This window comes from Mustela nivalis (assembly GCF_964662115.1).
Source record: "Mustela nivalis genome assembly, chromosome: 12".
NCBI lineage: Eukaryota > Metazoa > Chordata > Mammalia > Carnivora > Mustelidae > Mustela > Mustela nivalis.
In genome coordinates this window covers 80,607,287-80,623,782 of record NC_139031.1, presented here as the reverse complement: position 1 = coordinate 80,623,782, position 16,496 = coordinate 80,607,287, and the positions used below count along the sequence as shown (strand labels likewise).

At 35.4% G+C, this 16,496-nt stretch overlaps 3 pseudogenes across 3 annotated transcripts; 2 read left to right on the top strand and 1 right to left on the bottom strand.

Annotated features, from left to right (window-relative positions):
- The first annotated feature begins 797 nt into the window (after positions 1-797).
- Positions 798-4,045, top strand: LOC309845000 (large ribosomal subunit protein eL31 pseudogene; annotated as a pseudogene). Its single transcript has 2 exons — positions 798-803; positions 3,637-4,045. The product of its transcript is annotated as a large ribosomal subunit protein eL31 pseudogene (transcript).
- A 2,728-nt stretch (positions 4,046-6,773) lies between these two features.
- On the bottom strand, positions 6,774-7,736 carry LOC309844723 (U2 small nuclear ribonucleoprotein B'' pseudogene; annotated as a pseudogene). Its single transcript has one exon. The product of its transcript is annotated as a U2 small nuclear ribonucleoprotein B'' pseudogene (transcript).
- Positions 7,737-14,927: 7,191 nt separating this feature from the next.
- Positions 14,928-15,507, top strand: LOC309844999 (transgelin-2 pseudogene; annotated as a pseudogene). The gene has a single exon. The product of its transcript is annotated as a transgelin-2 pseudogene (transcript).
- The last annotated feature ends 989 nt before the right edge of the window (positions 15,508-16,496 follow it).

Below are 16,496 nucleotides of genomic sequence, written 5' to 3'. Positions count from 1 at the left end.
AATAAGTAGAATATATTGGTCTCTGAAAAAGTAATAATTTAATCATTTATGTAAGCACAAAAATCTAAAACTAAAACTTGTCAGGAGAAGAGAAAAAGATGGGTGACGGAAATGTACTAACTCTTTATCCTGTTCAAGGGGAAACATGATTATTCACAAAGTTATAGACATTGAAAAGGAAACAAACAAAATATTAATCTGTTTTATTTCCCCTGCTCAAAGCATTGACAAGCACATAGTCAATAGTAAAAAAAAAAAAAAAAAAAAAAAAAAAATTTGTTGAAAGAATCTTAACGAATTAATGACTATTAAAATAACAAAGAATAGAATACATATAGTTAGTTCATAAAAAATGTCTAATTAAATCAGGGAAATGGGAAACAAGATAAAATTAATTGTAGTAGGTAGAAAACATCTTCTAGTACAATAGTAACAAATTAATTTATGGTAAAGTTTATTAATTAAAATAGGTAAAACAATAATGAAAACACAAAGACTCTCAGATTGTATTAAAAATAAAAGCTAAGGGGCACCTGGGTGGCTCAGTGGGTTAAGCTGCTGCCTTCGGCTCAGGTCATGATCTCAGGGTCCTGGGATCGAGTCCCGCATTGGGCTCTCTGCTTGGTGGGGAGCCTCCTTCCCTGTCTCTTTCTCTGCCTGCTTGTGATCTCGGTCTCTGTCAAATAAGTAAATAAAATCTTAAAAAATAAAAAAATAAAAGTTAAAAGTGTTGTCTAAAAGATACTCATTTAAAACACAAACACATACACACACAATAAGATGCAGAAAAATTGATAATGAAGGTATGGAAGAGATATATCCTAAAATATCAACTAGAAATTTTAATATGAGAAAAAGAGAAAAATGAAAGTTATTATCAAAGAGATGTTAAATATGTTTTAAAAAGGGGAGCTGAGAGGATAGCCTATTAGTATAAAAATTAATAAAATTTCTGTTATGGAAAAGCATAATAAATGAACACACATTTTATGGAAATGGGTATATGATACATGGAAAACTATAAAGGTAGAGATGATTTCAATGGTATTACTAAGCTAGATATAATAGATATATGTCTAGAACCTGTTATCAAATGAACATAGAATACATATTTTCAAACACACAGGCAACATTTACCAATGATGGTCATATACCCAGTCCCAAAAAGAAGTTTCAAAATATTTTAAATAATTAGCAACATACCATCTATATTCTATAACTACAATATAATAATTATAAATCAAACAAGAGTATTTAGGAAAATTTCCCATCTCTAAAAACTAACATATTACCATTTGCCTGTTGACTTAAGGCTAAAATTATATGCTAAAATGTGAAATTCTTACATTTGAATGACAATGAAAACACTGAATTGAAATCTGTTTTCTGCTGAAATGTGGAGGAAAATGTACCAAATTATGAATATTAAGCAGAATTTAAGAAAGATGAAAAAAGATGGAAAACAAATGAGATAAAATCTGAAAAGATCAACAAACTAAATCCAAAAACAAAAGGAAAAGAGAGGAGCACATAAAAATAAGGATAAAGTTATGACAAAAGAAACAGTTAAAAATAAGTCACTGTGAAAACACTAAGAAACAAATTTCTAGAGATACCAGTTAAGTAAAACAAGAAGCGAGAAAACACAAAAAACAATAGCAGAATGCAAGAGGGGAAATAACTAAATATAAGCAAAATCCTACAAGTGTGTAATGGATCAACATATATCAAAAATTGAAATTTTGATGAAATCGATATATTTCTGCAAATGATGATCACAACTCCCCTTCTGCCAGCAAAAGCCAAGGCTAGATGCTATTAGATGCAATTTCTGTCAGTTTTCAAGAAACATCTATTTCAAAACATCAATTCCAACAATAAAAAAATAGGAAAGCTGTCCAATTCATTTCATTAGGTTAATATAATCTGAGTACCCAAACTCAGTAACAATACAGGAGAACAAAACTGTTGGTCAATTTCCTTCATGAATGTAAAAGCAAAGATCCTAGTAGCTAATCATATTTAACCCTAAAAAGTAGAGTTAATTTAAGGTATGTAGGGATTTTTCAGGTTAAAAAGTTATTAATGCAATTAATAACCACCACATCAAATGATCAAAAATGATTCCTCTTTCTATTAGGACTGAAAAAGCAGTCAGTATGATTTTCTACACAGTTAAGATAAAAATTATTAGCAAAGGAGGAGAGAGAAAGGCACTTTCTTAAAAAAGACAAGAGGGACACCTGGTTGGCTCAGTGGGTTCAACCTCTGCCTTCAGCAGAGTCATGATCAGGTCATGATCTCAGGGTGCTGGGATCGAGCCCCACATGGGGCTCACTGCTCAGCAGGGAGCTTGCTTCCTCCCCTCTCTCTCTGCCTGCCTCTCTGCCTACTTGTGATCTCTCTCTCTCTGTGTCACATAAATAAATGGAATCTTTAAAAAGGACATTTTAAAAAAGACAACAAAAAGAGGTATTTACAGTACGTCTACAGAAATCATCACATTTAATGGAGACATTTTACTTTGGTTACCTTTCAGGTGGGTGTCAAGACATGGATGACTGCTATTTCCATATAGTTCACACATACCTGAGATCCTGCACAAGACATTAAAGCTAGAAAAATAATAAGAGATTAAAGAGAATAGGAAGAAAATGTAAACATATTATGATATTAATATCTTCACGCAATGCCCAAGAGAATTTATAAATAAGATTAATATAAAAATTTTTAAAAAGGATTAATATGAAAATTAAGTTAATTTAGGGCTGAAGAAATAATCCATACCCATATGACCACTATCCAGAAAAGAAAAATGCTATCATTTTTTCAAATTTGTTCTAATTTTTTTTAAGATTTTATTTATTTATTTGACAGAGAGAGATCACAAGTAGGCAGGGAGGCAGGCAGAGAGAGAGAGAGAGGAGGAAGCAGGCTCCCTGCTGAGCAGAGAGCCCGATGTGGGACTCGATCCCAGGACCCTGAGATCATGACCTGAGCCGAAGGCAGCGGCTTAACCCACTGAGCCACACAGGCGCCCCAAATTTGTTCTAATTTTTTAAATAAAGTTAAATCCTTTCAAATTTTCCTTTTTTAAATAAAAAGGATACATATACAAGAAAAATTCATTGCAGCATTGTGTGCTAGAACAAACAATTTGAAACAGTCTCTTTTATATTAAAAAATTAAAGGTCGAGCAACAATTATTTAATCTCTGTCATACAAAAATTTTCAATTAACTCAATCGAGATTTTTTCCCCCAAAATTCTTCTAGCTTAACATCTACTATTTCTTTCTCATAATTACCATGTATTCAGGGATACATATGCATTTCTAATATTAGGAGTTGATAAGGAAGGAGCAGTTGTGTGGCTCAGTTGGTTGAGCGGCTGTATCCTGATTTTGGCTCAGATCATGATCTCAGGGTTCTGAGATCAGGCTCTGTGGTGGTCATGGAGTCTGCTTGGGAGTTTTTCTCTCCCTCTCCCACTTCCCCTCTTCTACTCCCTGTACTCTTCCCCACTAATGCTTGTACAATCTCTCTCTCAAAAATAAAAAAAACAAAAAACAAAGAGTTTTTAAAATGGATTTTTATCTTAAAATCAGAAAATTGATTTATTAAAAAAGACCTCTTAGTTGTACTTGAGATGCTGCTTTCTCTCTCCCACAATACCTTGTGCTCTTCCTTTCCAGCCTTGGCCTGGCAGAATAGCACCCACAAAGAAGGGTGGGAAGAAGAAGAACTGTTCTGCCATTAAGGAGGTAGTGACCAGAGAATACACCATCAGCATTCACAAAGGCATCCATGGAGTGGGTTTCAAGAAGCTTACCCCTCTGGAACTCAAAGACATCTGGAAATTTGCCATGAAGGAGATGGAAACTCCAAATGTGTACCATCAGGCTCAACAAAGCTGTCTGGGCCAAAGGAATAAGGAATGTTCCATATGGTATCTGTGTGCAGAGTTGCCCAGAAAAATGTAAGGAGGATGAAGATTTGCCAAACGAGCTCTATATGTTTGTTACCCATGTACCTGTCACCACTTAAAAAAATCTGCAGTTAGGGCGCCTGGGTGGCTCAGTGGGTTAAAGCCTCTGCTTTCGGCTCAGGTCATGATCCCAGGCTCTCTGCTCCGCAGGGAGCCTGCTTCCTCCTCTCTCTGCCCGCCTCTCTGCCTACTTGTAGTCTCTGTCTGTCAAATAGGTAAATAAAATCTTTAAAAAAAAAAAAATCCGCAGTTAATGTAGATGAGAACTAAGTACTGATTGTTAATTAAAGGTATAAAACTAAAAAAAAAAAGGACTACTTAAAGGGGATAGTGAATGGATATTAAAATTAATATAATTTTATATTATATTATATTTATATAATTTTTTAAATACCTAATTTGAAAAAAATCCTTGAAGCTGATTTATGGTTTTAAAAGATCAAAATTGCTTAATATAAAAATTCCACACCCATACCTCTGGTCAGGATTTTTTAGATCTTCTTCTCTAATAAATATCAAATATTTTGAATATATTTCTAAACAAAAACTCAAATCACTTGAAGCCTTTCAAGATTATAACTGGTCATTTTAGAAGAAAACACAAGTAAGAGACAATGGGCAAAGTCTAGATCAGGTCTGTCCAATGGAAATATAATGCTCACATAAATGTGAGTCACATATGTAATTTAAAATTTTTCAGTAGCTGTTTAAAATGTTAGGATAAATCAATAAAATTAATTTTAATAACATTTAGCCCAATCTATTAAAATGTTAGCATTGAACCCATAAACAATATAAGAATTACTATTGACATATTTGACATTTTTAATATCAAAATTTTAAAACTCCATTGTGTGTTTTACACTTATGAAACCATCTCAATCTGTGCTATCCACACTTAAAGTGCTCAATAGCCTCAATGGCTAGTGGCTATCATATTGGATAGGCAGATATAAAGAATGCATTGATTAATACAATGCATTTTTTAAAGATTTTATTTATTTATTTGATAGACAGAGATCACAAGTAGGCAGGGAGGCAGGCAGAGAGAGAGAAGAGGAAGCAGGAGCCCCGCTAAGCAGAGAGCCCGACGTGGGGCTCTATCCTAGGACCCTGAGATCATGACCAGAGCAAAGGCAGAGCAAAGGCATGACCAGAGCAAAGGCAGAGCAACCCACTGAGCCACCCAGGTGCCCCAATACAATGCGTTTATTAACATGATGGCTATAGTATGCTAATCTGGTGAAAGTAAACACCAACATTTAGGAACTTCTAGTATGTGCTTAAAATTGTGTTAAGCATATTATATGAATTATCTCATTTAATGTACTGTAAACCTATGGGATAAAAACTACTAATATTACTCATATTAGTTCCATTATATGATTGAGAAACTTAGAATTAAAAACATATCCCAGTGGCCGACAGGTAAGACCAGGCAGAGAGTGAATTGCGCCCGCTTTCTAAGCTTATACTTCTAATTATTTCATACTACACTGGTTGTAGTTTAGAGGATCATTGGCACTAGGGTGATGGCTATGGAGGGGGAAATAAGTGGAGTAGTTTGAGAAATATTCAAATAATAAAAGCAGTTGGAGTTGGTCGTAGGCTATATATGTAGGTTGAGGGACAGGGAAATATCTAGGATGATGGTTGTTTGCTTGTGCAGATGGTCAGATTGTATGACTATTGCTAGGATAAAGAACATTGGAGACAGGCAGGTTCTTGAGAAAAGATTCAAAGTACTCCATACTTCAGATTCAGAACATTCCTAACATCTTTTTAGTTATGTTAAGCCTCTGCTTGGAAATGTGATTTTAAAATGTCCCCTTACTTCTACTGGCTATTACACTGATCAGCCTAGAAAAAGAGAAAAATAAGGTTGTCAGAATAAAATAAAAGAAAGGACCCATGATGACTTCCTTTCACAAATAGGAAGAAAAATTATACAAACAAGAGAACAGTTTATAATGTACTTGGACGAAACCAACTTTTTCTAGCTTAATAATATAGATTAAATTTATGAAAAATTAGAAAAATTATAATTGTTAACTGTTTTAAAATTTAGGGGATAAAAACAGATCAATGCCCCAATGAATAGATTCAAAATAATACTGCTTAGATACTGATTTACTCTGTCATATCTTTCCAGCAGATTCCATTGTGAAACCTTTCTAGTAATGGGTGAAATCTGTTACATGCCCAATAAGATGAGGTTCAGCAAGAGCTTTTGTGGTATTTATGTTCAATTGGGATGACAACTCTTAGAGACACTATGGATTAGAGGAAGGGACACCAGTTTATTTCACTGTTATTTAAAAAACAATTATTTATGCCTCTCCTCAGTTTCTTTAGTCTGGCTACTTCATCTTAATTGAATGTTGTTCTCATTCTTTGCTCCTGTAAATTTGAATCCTTTGATAATGGGGCTAAATTATAAATCTCACATTTGGTTTGTTAAAGTAAGAAAAACCACCAATGGCATGAGAATAGGGAGGGGAAAAAATTGCAGGGAAAGAGCTCAAGTTTGGAATAGCTGTGGAGACCAGCACTGGGAGGTAATAAAAATTTTGTTAAAAAATTGTCAAGGTCTACTCAGTGCTGAAATGTATATGTGTGGGTCAGAAGAAACAGAAGAAGGAAGTCATCAACTGAATCTGAGTCTCAAAATTTAAACAGTAAAATGAAGAAAGTCCCCAGACAGTGTGAAACAGAAGTGATAGGACCTCATAGTTCTTATAGTTTCCTTTGTGGTTGGCTAAGGGTATAACATTGATTTCAGATTGATTTCTTTCTTTTTTTTTTTTTTTTTAAAGAATACAAATAGAAGTTTATTATACAAAATTGAGGTCTTCATATTTCATAGTTCACTAAGGCCAAACAAAGACTAGGTATTTTTTAAAATCATTCACAAAAATTTCACTTTCACAACCCCCTCACTCCAACTATTAAAAAATGGCCTGACCAAATGTTATCAAAACAAACACTATAAATAACACCAAGTCCTTTAAAGACAACTATCCAATATGTTATTTCTTGGCATAGGTGATCTTCATGGCGTGGGACGGTGTGATTTTAAATCCCTGTAAAGCATCCCTGGCAGCTCCCGCCTGTCCGTCGTTTTCAAATTCAACAAAAGCAATGCCATGCCTCCCAGGTACCAAACGTACTTCCTTGAAGCCAGGAAACTGATTAAACAGCATGGATAACATCATCTCATTAGTCTCTTCTGGTAAATTATTGAGAAATAAAATATAGTTTGGAGGGTAATCAGGGACCTGAGGATTTGGTGTTGAATTTCCTTGGGTATTTGCTGCATTTGGTGCTCCCTGACCAGGCTTTTTGTTTGCAGTGGTTGCAGTCTGTTCCACAGTTTTTGCTTTTTTCTTTTCCTTCTTCTTTTCTTTGTCAGCAAAAGTGCCGCGCATTTTAGATATTATATCAGAATCTGTTTTTGCATACTGGATTCGCATTGGTTTACCATAAAATGGAAATCCTTGTAACTGTCTTAAGGCATTTGTGGATGAGCCCAGTTCCTTAAAAATAACAAAGGCTTGCCCCCTCATCTTCATCGTCTTCAAAGCTACAATATCTACAACGTGGCCAAACTGAGAAAACAGGGCATACAGGGATCTCTTCAACTCTTCTTTTTTAATTTTGTCGTTCATATTGTTGATGTAAATTGTATGATTTGGTCTGATATCCATGCTGGAGTTAAACTGTTCAAACGGAGGCCTAGCCCAGTTCCCCTTCAGATTGATTTCTTAATAAAAGCTTCTCAGGGAAGACTTCACCTCAAGAATAATATTTAGCTGACTGGGTTATGGACGTTGGGGAGGGTATGTGCTATGGTGAGTGCTGTGAAATGTATAAGCCTGATGATTCATAGACCTGTACCCCAGGGGAAAATAATACATTATGTGTTAATATAGAAAAAGAGTACTATTTAGCCAAAATCATTAATATATAATGGATTCTGCTTTGTTTCTTTAGCTCTCAATCTACTGTTGTCATGTCTATTGTTTGCTTCTTTTCTTTTAAAGATTTATTTATTTATTTGAGAGAGAGAGCAAGAGACAGAGTGAGAGAGAGAGCAGGGGGGTGGGGGAGGAGGGTAGAGAGGAGAGAGACTCTAAAACAGACTCCCTGCTGAGCACAGAGTCCAACACAGGGCTTGATCTCATGATCCTGAAATCATGACCTGAGCCAAAATCAAGAGTTAGGCACTCAACCAACTGAGCCACTCAGGCACTCCTCTGTTGTTTGTTTCTTAGGGTAGTGATCTTTAGTACTGAAATTTAGTTTAAAATGAGACAGTCTTTTTCATTCAATAACTACATAAATAACTACATAAATAGTGACACAATGGGGACAGTGAGGCATCCTGGACCCACATTTCAAAGTGTGGAAGTAAGGAAGTAAGGAGGATGTGAAACACGATACAGGTAGAACCTAATATGAGATAATGATGGTCCCATTGGTAGGAGAAGAAACTGGATTGCATAGAAAGGTGTTGGAGTAATGTAAAGGAAATTAGACTGTGCTGTTGACTGTATTCTACTCCTTTAAGGTTTTCTTGTTGTGTTGCAATGGCAACAGACAGGACAATGGATGTAACATGGATATCTTGAGAATATGTATATTTGTCACCATAGCAGTCAGAGAAATGACAGACATGAGTACTACTCAAGATGTGCTAAGTTTCTAGTTGTATGTACTCTTTTTTCATCCATTAGCTTAAACTTTCCTCATATTTTCTCACTCTCTGACCTCCTATACACCTTTAAACTCTGTAAAGATAACAAAACAAAACTCTGTTATCATCTTTATGATACATCTCATATATATTTGAAATCTCCAATGTCTTACTAAGACATATTCTTCTTATAAACTGAGAAAATTACTTACATGGATCCAATACAATAAATTTTTACCAAAAAACATAATGGCAAAACATTCTTGAGTATACATAACTTTTTCCAAGGAACCCATCAATTCCTGCCCAGTTTCATATGTTTTTCTAAATGTCTTATCTCCCTATATATAGAAGGCTACATCTACATCTTTTCACTTCCTACTCTCCCCATCACTATATCCTAACACCTGTAGTAATATTTAGCTGGAATTTGTAATGTTAGGATTAAATTATAGGAGAGAAGTCAGAAGTATAGTTTTGAGATTCATTTGCATAGTGATCTGAGTCACTTGGAAAGATAATGAACAGAGAAGAGAGGAGACGTGCACAAAGAAAAGAAAGTCAAGGATGGAACCTTGAGGAACTGACCACATTTTGTGGCACAGAAGAGAGGGGAAGACCCTATGAAGGGGAGAGAGGCAAAAGAAAGATGAAGGAATTACCAAGGTATTCTAATGTTGTAGGTAAGACAAGTATTTCAAAAGGTGGTGATGAAATGTGCAGTTTTTTCTTTCTGAACATACAAGAGAGATAGACCTGAAAAAGTTCTTTGATAACTTCTGAAAAGGAGTTTAAGTGGAGTGGAGTGGGAGAAAATCAAATTGAAAGGGTTAGGGATGAATGTTTGATAAACAATTAGAGGCATCAGCTTGATAGTTTGTAAAACTCATAGATAGCTGTAGAAATTTCACATTAATGTGCTCTTTTATCACAGAGAATAATTTGCAAGTCTTCATACCACATTAGTCAGGAAGCTGGGTTTTATTTTATTACTATCAATCTATTGTATAAGATAAAACAAGCTATTTTAACTACTTTCACTTTCTTATGTAAATTTGGCCTCAATTGAAGTGATATTAAGATGATGTTTATGCACCAGTGGAAAAGGGGGCATTTGATTACCATTTAATGGCTATTTAATATTTCCATTAAATTTATAAGAAAATACAATTTTTATATATTTCAAAGACTTTTATATAAATATTAACTAAAAAAATCTTTGATCAGATGGTGAGAACAGATTTTTTACTTTAGAAAATATGCTCATTTTCAGGTTACTATGAAAAATACTCTCAAGATACTTAAAGAAGACATATTCCCTGCTTACAAGGATCTCATAATCAACTAAGGATATAAAGTTGGACTGCTAACTATGTACTATTACAGGCAGAATGAGTTTGTCCCCATTTCCCAGTCTGTGTGGTTTCTATGAATATCCCTGTACAGGCTCTATTTTACCTTTAGTAAATAGTGTGGGAATTTTTTACCTAAGAATTGTATTAGCCCTATTGTAAAAGATAAAGCAATTCTAAAGCTTTTGCTAGCACTCAATATTGCCAAAAATGGCTGTTAAAGGCTGATGGTTCTAGTACTTAAAAGGGTAGCTGTGGTGAGTCTCACATTTCTTACACACAAGAAAGAATCTTGGCATGATTTAGAAGCAGGAGGATGTACTAAATGAATATTGATATCATTCATGTTACATTGTAAATACTTTCTCCACTGTGAATGGAGTATTCAGAATAGGTAATATTGTTTGAGAGAATATTCTCTTTAATAGGAGTCTGGGAGTATTATTACTAAAGATTGATATATATCTTCAGATGGGTTCCATGTATAGGTGGGTAAGTGTGTGTGTGCATGTGTGTGTGTGTGCACATGGTACAACACGTGGTGACCAGGAAGAATGAGAAGGGATTTACCACTGACTGAGAGACCTTGGCCTCTCAATGCCCATTCTGTAATGTTCTTCCATAGTCCACCTGTTCCTAATCATGGTATTATTACACACTTGCTAATTTAGATTTTGAGAATTATATTACTACAAACTATCATGCTCAGTTTGCATTGCTGAGAGAGAGGGCAAGAAGACATGTTTAGCTTCCAAACCTAAAGGCTATTACTCCTTCCCTACAATCTCTCTTGACAATAGGTCAGCAGAAGTGTAATTTTAAAAAGTCTTCACTGTTTTTATACTACCACTCTTTTAATTCCCCACAAAAACAACCGAAGAATATAGTAAGTAACCAACTTCAATTAACTTCTTGGTGGCTAATTAAAAGAAGTCACAATGTAGGAATTTATTTATTTATTTTTAAAGATTTTATTTATTTATTTGACAGAGATCACAAGTAGGCAGAGAGGCAGGCAGAGGTGGGGGGTGTGAAGCAGGCTCCCTTGCTGAGCAGAGAGCCTGATGTGGGGCTCCATCCCAGGACCCTGGGATCTTGACCTGAACTGAAGGCAGAGGCTTTAACCTGCTGAGCCACCCAGGCCCCCCATAATGTAGGAACTTTAAAACCATTAACAAAATATGACATTATCCAGCTTCCAAAAAACTTATGGTTTCACATGATGATTCCTCACAAGTTAAAGAAAATTGTTTTCCTGTCTCAAAATCATTTATCTCTCTTCTTTCAAAATAAAGAGATAAGAATACATAGAAGAATACATAAATAAACAATAGTATCTATGGATAAAGAAGGAAATACTTTGCATGCCATGGAAGCTAAACATTCTTTTTTCTACCATTTGTTCTATATATGAATGACATGTATCTGTACATGTTCTCCGTATCTGTTTTCACATCAACAAAATCAGAATAATAATAGTATGTGCCTCAGAAGTTGTTTGGAGGTCGATATTAATTCATGTATGGAAAGCATTTAGAATAGAAATTCTTTATTAATATTTGTTCCTATCATTTTCTTAAATATAGGCATAGAAGGGAATTGTCTTTTGATCTATGGATCCTTAACATTATCTACATTCCTTTTTTAAAAAAATATTTTATTTATTTATTTGACAGAGAGAGAGAGAGATCATAAGTAGACAGAGAAGTAGGCAGAAAGAGAGGGGGAAGCTGTCTCCCTACTAAGCAGAGGACCCAATGCGGGGGTCAATCCCAGGACCCTAAGATCATGACCTGAGCCGAAGGCAGAGGCTTAACCCACTGAGCCACCCAGGCACCCCCATTATCTACATTCCTAAGTAAATGCCTAGTAGAGTCATATATTGATACACTTTGGAAGAATTTACATGCAATGTGAATTGTGGTTCTGTGGAAATTTGGAAATTCAAGGAAATCTATCCCTAAAATTATAGTCTTTTGGGGAGGAACCCCCCCCCAATTTTATCCATAGTTTCTTAGCTATCTGGCTCTTTTCTTCTTTTTTAAATTGATTTTGGCTATTTAATTTTTTTCTGGAAATTGTATATTTCATCACTATATTAGTTTGCAAAGGCTGTCATAACAAAGTAGTACAAACTGGGTGGCTTAAACAACCAAATTTGTCTCACAGTTCTGGTAGGTTAGAAATTTGAATCAGCAGGGCTGGTTCTTTCTGAGGGCCATGAGGGAAGCCTCTGTCCCAGGTCTCTCTCCTTGACTTGAAGATGTCTGTCTTCTTCCTGAGTCTCTTCATATCATCTTGCCTCTATGCTTATCTCCTCTTCTTGTGTTGTTTTATTTGTAAGGGAACTAGTCATACTGAATTGGGGGCCCATCCTACCCAGCCTTGGCCTCATTTTAACTAATTTCATCTGCAATAACCTATATCCAAATAAGTTCACATTATGACATGCTGGGGAGTTCCGAACATATGATTTTTATGGGGATATAATATAACCCATAGGAATTAGTAATGTCAAATATTTTCTTATTGTGTTTTAAATAGTATTTTAATATTAAAAAGTCTTCCTTATTTTTATCTGATTTGTAATTTATTTAATACATTTGTAATCATTTTCTCATAGAGTATTTCAAAAGTATGCATAAATAGGGAGAATAGTATAAGGAACTGCCATGTAACTATCACCCACTATCAACAATTACCAACTCATGACCAATCTTTTTTTAAAGATTCTTTTTATTTGAGTGTAGTTGAAACAAAATGTTACTTCTTTGTCTGGTGTACAGCATAGTGATTCCACAACTTTGTACATTATGCTATCCTTACCACAAGTATAGCTGTCATCTGTCACTTTATAATCCTGTTACAATTATCATTGGCTATATTCCTTCAGCTGTACCTTTGGTTCCTGTGACTTAGCAACTCATGGCCAATCATCTTATATTTACACTTCTGCCCTCTCCAGTCATATGCATTTTTGAAGTAAATCCCAGGTATTATATTATCTGATAAGAGTTTTACATTTCTAAAAACATAAGAATTGTAAAAACATAGCCACAATAGTAATATACTTAAAAATAAACAATAATTTCTAAATATCATCAACCATGTAGTCAAATAAAATTTCATCAAATGCTGGGAAAAAATGCCCGGCCCCTGCCACTTTCCTCTATCCTTCCTTTCCTTCCTTCCTTTCTATAGTTCAGAAGTCAGCAAACTTTTTTAACATAAAGGACCAGAAAATAAACATTTCCGGGTTTATTGGCCACATACAATTTTCATTGTATATATTATTTTATTTACTGTTATAAACATTTAAAAATGAAAAGCCTTTTTAAGCTTGTAGACTGTAAAAACAGGTCACAGGCTGGATTTGACCTACAACCTACAGTTTGCAGACTTCTATATAGTTTGCTGTTTGAACTGGCATTAAGATCAATGTTGTATTGGTTTGAGATTACATATGCATGAGATTTATTAGAGTAAATGCCAGTGAGAGAAAATAGGAAAGAAACCAGGACTGTCTCAGAGTACCACCAGATTGCAATGCAGTTCTGACTGTTGAGGGAAAGAGAAGTGGGGAATATTGGGTAGAAGAGTCCTCTGGGACCTTCACTTTATGATATCCCTGATCTCTTGAATCCACCCCTTCATGAACCAGTAGTTATTTATCTTTTCTTACCATCCTTATTTTCCATCATATTGTCTTCTATATAACTCACATTTCTTCCTCGTTTATCCTAGCAGTTAGAGCCTCTATTTTTTATTGCATCTCAGAAATAACATTTTTTTATTTCAACCTGATTTAGGTTTTAGTTCTTTTATTTCCCCAGTAAGGGATTCTTTAGTGTCTCCTATGGTTTTTTCAAGCCCAAAGAGAATCTTTACAATTGTTGTTTTGAATTCTAGTTCTGACATTTTACTTACATCCATATTCATTAGATTCCTGGCTGTGAGTTCTGCTTCTTGTTCTCTTTTTGGGGTGAGTTCTTCCATCTTGTCATTATGTCCAGAAAAGAATAAAAAACAAAGGGAGGGAAAATACAAATAGAGCAGCAATGATACCAGAAAAATGTATACTACACAAATCAGAAGAGAACAGAAACCAAAAAGAAAAAAGAAAAAAAACTGAGAATAAAATCAAGCAAGAAATAGAACATAACAGAACAATAAACTGGATCCTGAGTATTTTGGTCTGTTTGTTAGGAGAAACTAGATCCCAAAATAGGCAAGAAAGAAAGCCTCAAAAATGTTTAAGTGTAAAATGAAGTTTAAAATGAAACTTCAAAGTGTAAAAGCGTAAAAATGAAATTTAAAAAAAGACATAAAAATAATTGATAAGATAATAAAATAATTGAAAAGGAAAATAAAATATGAAACTGAAGGACTAAAAAATAATAACTATACTGGAAAAATACACACTACACAAATCAGAAGAGAACAGAAACCAATAATATAAGAAAAGGGAAAAAAAATGGGAATAAAATCCGACAAGAAGTTGAACAGAACAGAACAATAATCTAGACCAGAGTATATTTTGGTCTGTTTGTTAGAAGAAACCAGATATTAAAAATAGGAAAGAAAGAAAACTATATATATATATATATATATATATATATATGCCTATTTTGAGATCTTGCCTATACTTGACTATATTTGGGACACACACACACACACAAATGTACTTGAATACAATGAAATGAAGCCAAAAATGAAATATATATATATATATATTTATAAACTATAAGTGTAAAAATGAAAATTTAAAAAGACAAAAATAATTGAAAAGACAAGAAAACAATTGGACTCCACTGGGAGCCCCCGCCAGGATTGTGCTGCACTTACCACCAAAACCACTTACTTACAGCCACCACTTCACCACTACCCTTTGGAATGGCCAGTAGGGGACCTGCTTACAGCCTGAGCTGGGAGGTAGAGCAGAAGATTGAGAAACAGTAGGATGCAGACCTGGAGCAGATCCTGATCCAGTGAATCACCACCCAGTGCCACAAGGATGTGGGCTGGCTCTAGCCTGGGTGGGAGAACTTCAGAACAGGCTTAAGGATGGCATGGTTCTGTGTGGTACAACAGGCTGTACCCCAAGGAACAGGCCCCAGGGAAAAATATCCAGGCCTCCACTAGAGCCTTCAAGGTGCTGGAGCAGATTATCTCAGTTCCTGCAGGCAGCCAAGCACTGTGGCATCAACACCATTGACATCTTTCAGACTGCAGACATCTGGGAAGAAAAGAACATAGCCTATATGCAGTGGATGCTGATGAACCTCGGTGGACTGGTGGTAGCCCAGGGTAACGGGCTTTTCTCTGGGGATCCCAACTGCTTTCCTAAGAAGTCCAAGGAGAACCTTGGAACTTCTCATACGACCAGCTGCAAGAGGGCAAGATTGTCATTGGGTTGCAGATGGGCAGCAACTGCTGGGCATCCCAGGCCAGGATGCCCTGCCAGATCCTCTGATCCTATTCCAGCCCTGTTCCTGCCCTTCCATGAATGGTATATATATATGTTTTAGCAGTGACATTCCCTGAGAGCTCCTGGGACTTTCAGACTCCCTTCTGCCAGAGTGGGGGCCTGGCCTGGACTGCCTCCTCTGGGGGTGCCCAATGGCAGGTTCTCTCCCTGTGCTTATTAATACATTCCCTTCTTTAAACCCCCCCCCAAAAAGACAAGAAAATAATTGAAAAGTGTAAAATTATAAAACTGAAGGACAAAAGAATAACTATACCAGAAAAATATACATTGCACAATCAGAAGAGAACAGAAACCAAGCAGAAAAGGGAAAAAAGGGAATAAAATGGAAATAAAATCAGACAAGAAGTTGATCAGAACAGAACAATAAACTAGATCCTGGTGTATTTTGGTGTGTTTGTTAGAAAAAAAACTAGATCCTGAAATTGGTCAGAAAGGGAAAATAAAATAAAGATAAAATAAAATATATTTGAATACAATGAACGGAAGCCAAAAATGAAAAATATATAAACGGCAAGTGAAAAAATGAAAATTAAAAAATAATTGATAAAGTAAAATAGCTGCAAAGGATAATAAAATGTTAAAAAGGATTAAAGAAAAATAAGAAAAAACCCCGAATGCTGTATACTTCTTTTCCCCCAAAGCTGGAGTTTTACAGTTTTGTATGATTGGTAAACTTGGTATTTGCCAGAAGTTCCCGCTGGTCTTCTAGGGGAGGGGCCTGTTTCACTGATTCTCAGAGGTCTTGCCCGGGAGGAATTGCACCGCTCTTGCCAGGGGGCTTAAAATGGCAGCGCTCTGATCTCTGTCCCAGGAGCTTATTTTGAATCCCCCACTCTTCAGTGAGCCCTCACAGAAAAGCAGTCAATCACTCTTGTCTCTCTGGTTTCGGACTGAACTCTGTGTTCATCCAGTCTGTGCCTGAGCATTTTTACCTCAAGCACGAGAGCCGCTCATGAGTCTCCAAACTGTAAACA